The sequence below is a fragment of the Rattus norvegicus genome, chromosome 6 (genome assembly GCF_036323735.1).
Source record: "Rattus norvegicus strain BN/NHsdMcwi chromosome 6, GRCr8, whole genome shotgun sequence".
Taxonomy (NCBI): Eukaryota; Metazoa; Chordata; class Mammalia; order Rodentia; family Muridae; genus Rattus; species Rattus norvegicus.
Genome location: NC_086024.1, coordinates 145,758,554 through 145,768,029, shown reverse-complemented (window position 1 = coordinate 145,768,029; position 9,476 = coordinate 145,758,554). Strand labels below are relative to the sequence as shown.

General features: G+C 40.1%; 1 long non-coding RNA gene across 1 annotated transcript; it reads right to left on the bottom strand.

Annotated features, from left to right (window-relative positions):
- Window positions 1-1,524: 1,524 nt before the first annotated feature.
- LOC134479495 (uncharacterized) lies at window positions 1,525-4,520 on the bottom strand. The gene is made up of 2 exons (XR_010052875.1): window positions 3,906-4,520; window positions 1,525-1,937 (listed from the first exon to the last, which is right to left on the bottom strand). It is a non-coding gene; the product is annotated as an uncharacterized LOC134479495 (long non-coding RNA).
- Window positions 4,521-9,476: the final 4,956 nt, after the last annotated feature.

Sequence of the window (9,476 nt, the reverse complement as noted above, 5' to 3'; positions counted from 1 at the left end):
ATATATATATATATACACATATATATAGAGAGAGATGCATATATATGCATACATATCTACATTTTATATATACATACATATCTACATTTTATATATACATACATATATACATTTTAGATATACATACATATGCATATATACATATACATATATACATTATATAGATATAGATATATATAGTTGGGAGCCTAGCCTTTAAAGGCAGAACCATCCCTTCAGCCACCCTTCACTCTCTCTTTTTTAAATTAAGGACAAAAAATGATTGTGTGTCTTTTCAGAAGTGAGAAGAAAAAAGTGGTATGACTTGCTTACTCTGTTCTTAGACGTGTTTTTAAAAGAAAAAAAGAAGTATGGGGAGGTGGAGTTTCAAGAACTAAAAATCAAGATTCTGACACCCGCCTTCTCTTTTGCTGTTCCAAACCCCAGGAAAGACCAAAGGAGAATAGAGAGCTCGGCACCTGGAATCTCTGTGTTCTTCTTAATATTTCCATAGGTTTAGCTTGTACTGATCTGTGTCCTGTTCACTTCTGTTGCTCATTCAGTACAAGAAAACAATGTCTGCCCAAACTCTAAGAAATGCTCAAATCCAGAGAAAGCAAGAGACAGCCTGTAGCTGCTGCTGCTGCTGCTGCTGAACTAAAGGGCTCAGTGTTCCATGCAGCAGCCATTCTGATAATGCTAGCCATTGTGTGTGTGTGTGTGTGTGTGTGTGTGTGTGTTTACACAGGTGCAGGCATTCACATATTTAAAAAATCTTACTAGAATTCACAATAAAACGTTTTACTCTAACAAAATGAAGTAATTTAAGGCTTGCCAAAATGAAATACACTTCATTTATGTATTTGTTTATTTGTTTTGAGACAGCGTCTCTCTATGTAGCTTTGGCTGTCTTGGAACTTTCTATGAAAACCAAGCTAGCCCTCAGATTCACTGAGATCTTCCTGCCTCTGCCTCTGTAGTACAGGGATTAAAGATATGATCAGCTGGGCTTCAACATTTTGTAATGTGAGAAAACATAAGGGCTCAGGAGATGATTCTCTTGGTGTTTGCCATCCAAGCATGAGTTTGGATTCCAGGACTCACATACAATTCCAGGCATGGTGGCATCTCCATAGAATCCCAGGGCTGAAGAAGTAGAGACAGCAGCCCGGACCCCACCCCACCCCCACCCCAGCTTCCAGGCCAGCTTTTCCATGAGCTCTAGGTTCAGTGAGAGACCCTGCCTCAGAAAATAAGATGAAAGTTGGCCATGATGGCCCATGTCTTTAATCCTAGCACTAGAGAGACAGGCAGATCGATCTCTGTGAATTGAATTCCACACCAGCGTGGTTTACATAGTGAGTTCCAAGACAGACAGAGATATTTACTGAGACTGTGCCTTGAAACAAAAACAAAAACCAGAACAGAACAAAAAATAAACAAACAGATGAAAGGAAAAAACGTAAGTTGGAATCTGTTAACTTCTGATCTCTAAATACACAAGCATACACGTGCACAGGCACCAAATAAAGATTAAAAACAAAGTTGAATGTAATAATATATTTATTTTTAAAATAAATCTGTAATTCTTCCTTCTAGAGTATTTCTTGAGCTTCAGTAATAACCGAGTTAAGTATTTCTATCAAACTGCTTCAGTCGAGACAAATTTTTTTCTGTGGTCTTTTATGATAAGGCCTGTGTTATGTTTTTAATGATCCTAGGTTTGGTGGTTGGCGCTTTTCCTTGGTATGATTTGAAAGGAGCAATGCCTCCGTGGATTTTACAGTGACATCTGTTCCCTTTCTTTTCTTTACATTGGGGTACTAGCTGAGTGTCCCCTCTGGTCACAAGGTGTTATCATCCAGAGACGCAGGGGACAGGAACAGGGGTGGTAAGGTTAGAGATTTGGCTGTGAAGTCAGGTCTCCAGGTCTCCTTTCTTTCCCTCCTTGTAGTTTCCTACAGAAATCAAAAGCAGAGACTTTATTCAACACCTGCATCTTTAACTACTAGAGTGGTGTAATTGCCTTTCTTAAATATTCTATAGAATTGTCAAACAGCAATTTTCTTCCAGAAGACAGGCTTTTCAATAATGTCGTTTACATACAGAGTTTAACATCTCTTAAGCTAAAAATTGAGTTACATGAATCTGAAATTTACTGCACGTTAATAATTTGATCTTTACAAAATTGCTAATCGGGGTACCTTTAACATATATTATGAAACAGAAAAATATCTAGCGAGTCAAAATTAAATATTTTGGGGTTTCTTGAATATGTGTCAATTTCTATTAATACTAGTGTATTAACACCAGTATTTTAGTGTGTTCCTCTTTTATCCAACCTGTGCTGGAAAGAGGTGGATTACTATGACATGATTTATCAAGATCATCTGATGTCATCATTTCCTCTTGGTTAATGGAAAGAACCAATATTTTAGAAAGCCGCCCTCATTCTTGACAGGTAGATGACAAGGAACAGAATATTTTAACAAGCTGAGGTAATTCTCCAATGGCCATTTCAGAGAGCAATGCCAATACTAAACAATATGAGAATTCAGGCAATGTACTGTCCTTTAATGAAGCAACTCCTGTCCACACTGTACAAACATTTAGGAACTCTGTTGTTTTGGTTTTATAATATTTGAAGTGCAAACAAGATTGCCAATGACTTGGGCATTGCAGCTTCACGAGTAGAACCCAAGGCGAACGAGAAAGGGGAAGTTTTAATTTATTGCCACGCTATTTTATTCTGATACAACTGCTAAATTAATGTTATGAAATGTTATGAGCACATTCATGAAACTACCACTTAGAAAACATTAAAGAGAATCTTCTGATTGCTCGGGTTACTCTTCCGTTGCACCACTTTTTCTCAGGATATTGAGCAACCTGCATTTTCTTCCTGTCACTGTCCCAAATTTATATATATATATATGAATGTATGTGTGTATATATATACATATATATATGAATGTATGTGTGTATATATATACATATATATATATGAATGTATGTGTGTATATATATATATATCCATTCACGGATCTTATAAATCTTTTGTATCCTTTACTAAGCATGTTCTCTCTAGAAAGCCATTGAACCTGAACTCTAATGTATAACCTTTCCAAACTCATCTTCAAAGAAATCACACTCCACCATTCTCAACACTCACACACGCAAAGTTTAGAATAAATTTCAACAATCTTAGAAGGAATTGTTCTGAATTTCTATCAGATTGTCCGAATACTAACTACTGTTTGTTCAGACTGTCCCAGCCTATAGAAATATCTGTCAACGCAGAATAATTTGTATCGCATCATTTTCATTTTGGTTATACACAACGTGAATTTCGAGTCTGATACCTTAAACATGCCAGGAAGGAGGACTCACCAAGTCTGAGGTGGCAGAAATGTATTGTTAGAGCTACGAGACTCAGTTTAAATCTTGACATTTCATGTTTGGAAAATAACACTTGAAAAATGAAATGATACTCAAAACAGTCCACCTATTCATGAACAATTTTCAATAGGTGCATTTCACTGCAGAAAACATGTTGAATTCCCTGTTTCCTCCTGGTGTTTCTAGGCCTCCCACTGTATGTCTGCATGGTGGCAGATATGCTTGGATACGGGATGAGTGCATCCTACACAAACACCAGAAAGCAAGGAGTATTCTAACTTAGCATCTCTGTGTGTAATGCTACTAGAGATGCTCTTTCCCTCTGTCATTGCTTTATATTTTATAGGGTTTCCCTCTTACAACTGGATTAAAGAGCAAAAGACAAGCTTTCTCCATTACAAAATTCTCATTTAATCCTTATCCACACTTAATTTATCAAATTAAATCAGACAAGATTGATGCTGTGGCTTTTCACGCTGGACAACGTGTGTAAAATCGGCAGACAAGGGGTTGTAAAGAGTGCCCACCGTGACTTGTCATAGCATCTTGCCTCAGGCTTAGCGGCCCTTGCCTCCATCCAAGCGGGGTCAGGATGCTTCTTGGTGTTACACTGTGGGCCCTGCAGGGAAACAGAGTAGGGACACAGCCTCCAGCAGAGTCGTTTATTACACCCTCGGCCCCCTTCACCTGCCCCAGCCATTCAAAATAACATCACACCATCAAATATTCATGAACCACACGATGCTGCAGCCAGGGCTCGCTACTGCAGGTGGCTGTTACATCAGTAATTGCCCAATACTTCCCTCCACAGCGTAAAATTGTTTTCATTATGTGTCATGAACACAGAGCCAAGCAAAGCCCACTTGAGTGGATTCCCAAGAGCTAGAGGGAGGTGGTACTTAACTTAAACAGGCGCTTTTTTTGGCTTAGTTTTTTTTTAAAAAAAAAAACATAAATAAATAAAAATAAAGAGTCAGTGAAAGCTTATTAACTCTTCTTCTAAGAGCAGAAGGCAGAAGCTCCTGCGAAACTCCATAAAGATCATCCTAAATGTCTCAGTTACTAGGACCGGCTTTAGGGCCTTCAGCGGGTCTTAACGATTCTTCAAGCTGCAGAGAAGAAAATCACTTTCCACCTGACTGAAGTTCCCATGGAGTGCAGAGCTGAGGGATAAGCAGGTTTCAGCAATAAACTCCGGCATTGTGAGGAAATAATGCCCAGCCAGGTCCCCTCGTTTTGATTCAACGGTGTCTTTTTCCTTCCCCCCTACGGAGGGCTAATCACAGCCCCACTTTGTTTAATTGCAGCAAAGAGAGAAATGTGTTTAAGAAGTCATTCTGGACCCCTTGAAATGAATGCTGGGGTTCTCCAAGGACAACAAACAGGATGCATAGTAAATAAGATTTAATTTTCAGATCAAAATAGGCAGAGTTAAAGATTTTTAGCGACTGATCTGGGAGAGATGCGGCTGTAAAGAGACTCCGGAGTTGGGGGTGGGAGGGGAGTTGGAGAAAGAAGGGCGGGGAGAGCAACAAGTGGGATTAAAGTCTTGGTTTTATATGGCACAAGCTGTTTTGGCATGGTGGGAGGGTCCTTACAGGACTAAAATCTTCACAGAATGGAGGGCTGTTGGTTCTTCTTTGCAATGTGATTCTGATTTAGGAAGAAGAAAGGAAGGAATGGGCAAGAAAGGAAGTGTGAGATTAAAAGGAGAAAGAGAGAAAGAAATGCCCTTAATGTAAATGAAGGTAAACCTTTAATTGACAGATCTGCCGACCCGAAGTTTCAAACTCAAGATGGCAAAAAATGGTTGATGCGGTGCCCCTGTAGATGGCCTCAGGTCATGAACTCCGCGGGTTGGGAGCAAAAGGATGTATGTATCTGTCCCGTGCTGTCTTTTGGAGCTCGATAAAAACTAAGCCCCGGTCCAAGTAATAAGGAAGGCACCCTTTCCTCATCATTAATTTAAAGTCTATTTCTTCCCACTTTGCCCTCAGGGCCTCTTCTTAAGAAAAACTGTTTCCTTCTTGCCTTTAGAAAAATTTGACCAGGGACATAATGGCAGTCATTTAATTAAGCAGCTGTCTTAAAAGGCTCCCGGGACTTGAAAATGTGTAAAAACAAATTCTCCATTTCAAAGCCATGGCTACACATTTCTAAGAAGTCTTTTTTTTTTTTTAAATCTTAACAGGAATTTTCATCAGGGTATCTAGACAAAAATTATTTAATCCTTAAAAGAACAAAAGTTTTGTGGTGCAATTTGGATGGTATTTTCTTTTGCTAACATAACCTCCATGGATAACAAATTGACCATAGGTAACTGTCAGTCTCACAGATTGCAGAAAGCAACCGGCATGAAACCACTCAGGAGCATCTGCTGCATGGGGTTTTCCTCTGGGTTAAGTGAAAGATTCGAGTTTATTTAGCATTCTGCAAAAAACAATGTAAAGTGTGTGTGTGTGTGTGTGTGTGTGTGTGTGTGTGTGTGTGTGTGTGTGTGTCCAACCTACACGTATGTATCATGAATGGTGGGTTTTCTTTGCATCTGGTAACTATAGACGTTTTCCCCCTGAATACAGCAAACGACTCTTTCGAAATGAAACCACTGTGTTTGAATGTCGTATTATACTTCGTTCCATTTGGAGTGAAAGGCGGTTTTAAAAAGTTAGGTATATCATTGCCAAAAGGGGGGCTAAATAGTATTGTCAGCATTTTGAGAAGGCATAGGTCCTTTTTTCTCCTCTCCTTCTCAAACTCCTTTCTGGACAGCTGTTCATGACTTAGCGAACTTTTCATATGGATATGTATGTTAATGGCAGGCAATGAACTGGAGATGGAGGGCCCAAACAGGCCCGGCTCTTCAGCGCACATCAAAAGCCTTCACAAAAGGAGCAGTAAAAGAGACAGGGATGGCCAAGCCTTCACTTTTGTACCCTGAATTAGTTCTGCAAGCAATGAAACTGATCTTTTCTCCTTGCCAGAAAAGTCTGCTGATTTTTGTGAGTGCTCATTAGCACAAGAGGCATTTGTGAAGATAATTGACTGACGCCGATACTTCGGCTGTCACAACAGTGCCAGCCAGCAGTGCATGCGCATTTTAATAGTGGTAGTTCTTTCTCTTCCCTCGACTTTGCGGGTTTCTGAAAGGTCCTCCAAAGGTTTGCACTCCTCTCTGAAGCAAACGAGTTAGGAATCATCCTGTTCAAAATTGATAGCCAGCCTTACCTTTTAATATAATAATTTTTTTCCTCTATAGCACCCCCAGTGTGGATGTACAATACAAAAGATCCCATATGATAAACTTGGCAGAAATCATACAGATGTCGATTCGACTATTTAATTAGGTAATGAACATCTAGGTGGTGGCTTATGTACGACGAGACAGCACAAACTCCCCAAATGCCTTGGAGGCAACTGTGGAGATGGCATATATCTTTAGACTTTTTTTTTTTTTTAAGTGTATGTGAGCACAAAGTTAGAAAGAGTAGAGGAAGGTATTGGGGGACGGGATAGTGGTTTTGGAAGCTCTGCCTTAGCAATAGGCTGACTGAGGTCTCTGCGGGAGAGATTCACCTAGGTCAGACCTCTGAAGAGGGCACCCTAACCAGCATGCACAGTGCCCAAGAACTCTCCATTGAGCAATGGAGAGGTTTTCTGTCAAGTTTTTGCTGCCAATTGGTAACATATCATAGAAACCATTGCCACTTAGTTGACATGTATTTGCCTTCTCTCTTTTCTAAAGGAACTTATAAAACATTAACTTTGTTGCAGAAAAGCGCATCTGGTAATTTACACGCTTATCTTGAGAAAAACTCAGACTCTTCCCTACGTGGATGGAGTAACCGTGGCTCTGTGTAACACACTGTGCAACCCACACACTTATTAAACTACATGAGGGACTCTGTACATCGAATATCTTAGAACACTTTTTCTGGTACACTTAGGAAGTCTGCCTAGTTGTATCAGATGACACACAGTATTTTCCTTAAGAAATAAGTTCTCCCAACCCAAGGAGGGTAGAGTTGAGTGAGTCACATTTGAACCATCACCCTTAAAAAAACTAATATGAGACGTCTAGTGTAACCTTTGGCATACATGTTCCTACTGCCCAGCTTCATGAATTAAGATCGTCCTAGATGGCCTTCAAAGGAGGGTAGGAAGGGCTGGTCCCTTCATTTTCGAATTTGTTCTTCGATATGTTTTTCAGAAGCTATTGTGTCAACATTTTCTGGAAAGTTGGCAGTTGAATCTTTGTTTTACCTTGGTGGCTTATTTATGTCCCCTACAGAGAAATGCAAGTCAGAGCATTTCAAGCAAAGAATTCAAACTCCACCACCTGGCTTTCCATACTTGTTCTTCTGGAACAAGGGAAACCAGCCAGGCATTTCTCAAAGGATAAAGGGAAGTTTGGAAAGGATTACTCTGGGGTTTGCTCTCTCTCTACCTCTGAGCTCACAGCTGTAAAAGGAAGGTTGCTGCATCAGAATTGTCCTTAGCAAACCGCTGCAGGCTGAGTGTGGTGGCAGATAAGAGTCATCCCTGCCTTAAGTAGGAGAAGGCAGGAGGATGGCAAGTTGAAGTCTCATCTGATCTACAGAGTTCCAGGTTAGTCTGCCTACATAACAGTGTCTGAAAAATTGCATTTTCCTTACCATCTGTTCTAGCATTTGACCTGGAAGAGAAAAGTGATAGCTATTCCAATTCATTAGAGACAAAGAACCACTATGTTTCCACACTTGATTTCTTGTTCTCTCAGAAGCAGGATGCGCAATAGCACACAGACCGTGTTTTTTCTTCTCCGGTTCACATCGTGTTTCTCTGGTCACTGTATGGTCCACGTTACTCTGCTCTTCATGTCTGATCTTTTGCATTGTATTAGGATTGCTATTCTCTGAGCAAGTTTATTTGAGACAGTGTCACTCTTGTCTATGTGACCTGGTCTGGTCTCAAGTTCAAGATCTTCCAGCTTCTGCTTCCTGAGAGCTGAAATAGACACACCATTTTCAGTCTCTCAAATTTGAGTTTGGTTTTGCATTTGACTTTTGTGGTTTTTATGTGCATGGGTGTTTCACCTGCAGGTATGTAAACTACTTTTGTGTCTGGTGCTCACAGAGGGTTTTGGATCCCCTGGCACTGAACTTACAAGTGGTTTGAGCCACCACATAGGTGCTGGGAATTGAGCCCACCTCTTCTGGAAAAGCAGCCCATGCTCTTAACCATTGAGCCGTTTCTCCACCCCCTGCCTGCCTTTCTTTCTCTTTCTTTCTTTCTTTCTTTCTCTCTTTCTTAAGCCTGAATATTACCAGTGGCCCTGATTCTCACACAAATGCATTTAGACCAATGAGATCTAGGATCTACACTCAAATAACCCATGTTAGAGAAAATGATCAAGTTTGTAATATTTTGATATTTTAAAATTCAACTTTTACCGGTTTTCACTTTCTGGAAAGTCCCGGATACTATCTACTTCTGTTAAGTATTTTGTACACTTAGTAGATTGAAAATACATCTGCACATGCATACTGTAGTGTGTCTTTAAAGGAAAAAGAAGAGACTACCAGCCAGCAGTAGTCAAATATAGAGGAAGCTGCTAATCTGAGAATTAAAGCATATTTGCTGAGAGGAAAAAAAATCAGGAGACAGACCCTAAGAAGTGGGGAAAGGGGCAAGTAAACAACGATTCTCGATTCTCGATGTAATTTCTGACAGTGGACATGAGTTTCATGAAGTGATATACTCCAATTTGTAGTATAAATAAGGAAACCTCAATATGAGCGGTACTCAGGTTTTTTGGTGTGCCAATAACCCAAGAAAACAATTTAGAAGGAAGAAATATTTATTTTCACTCATGGGTTCGGAGGTCATGGGTAATGGTTGACTTGCTCAGTTGATCTTGATCTGTGTCTAGACAGAATGTCATGGAAGATGGGCAGGGTAAGGCACAGCTATTCGCTGCATGACAGAAGGGATCAGAAATGGGTGACAGCAGGGGACATGATAAGATGCACTCTCCAAAAATCTCAGTCCCCAGGGACTGTCTTTCTCCAACCAGGCACACCACCTATCAATAAATTATCAATAATAGCCTCTCAAAGGAA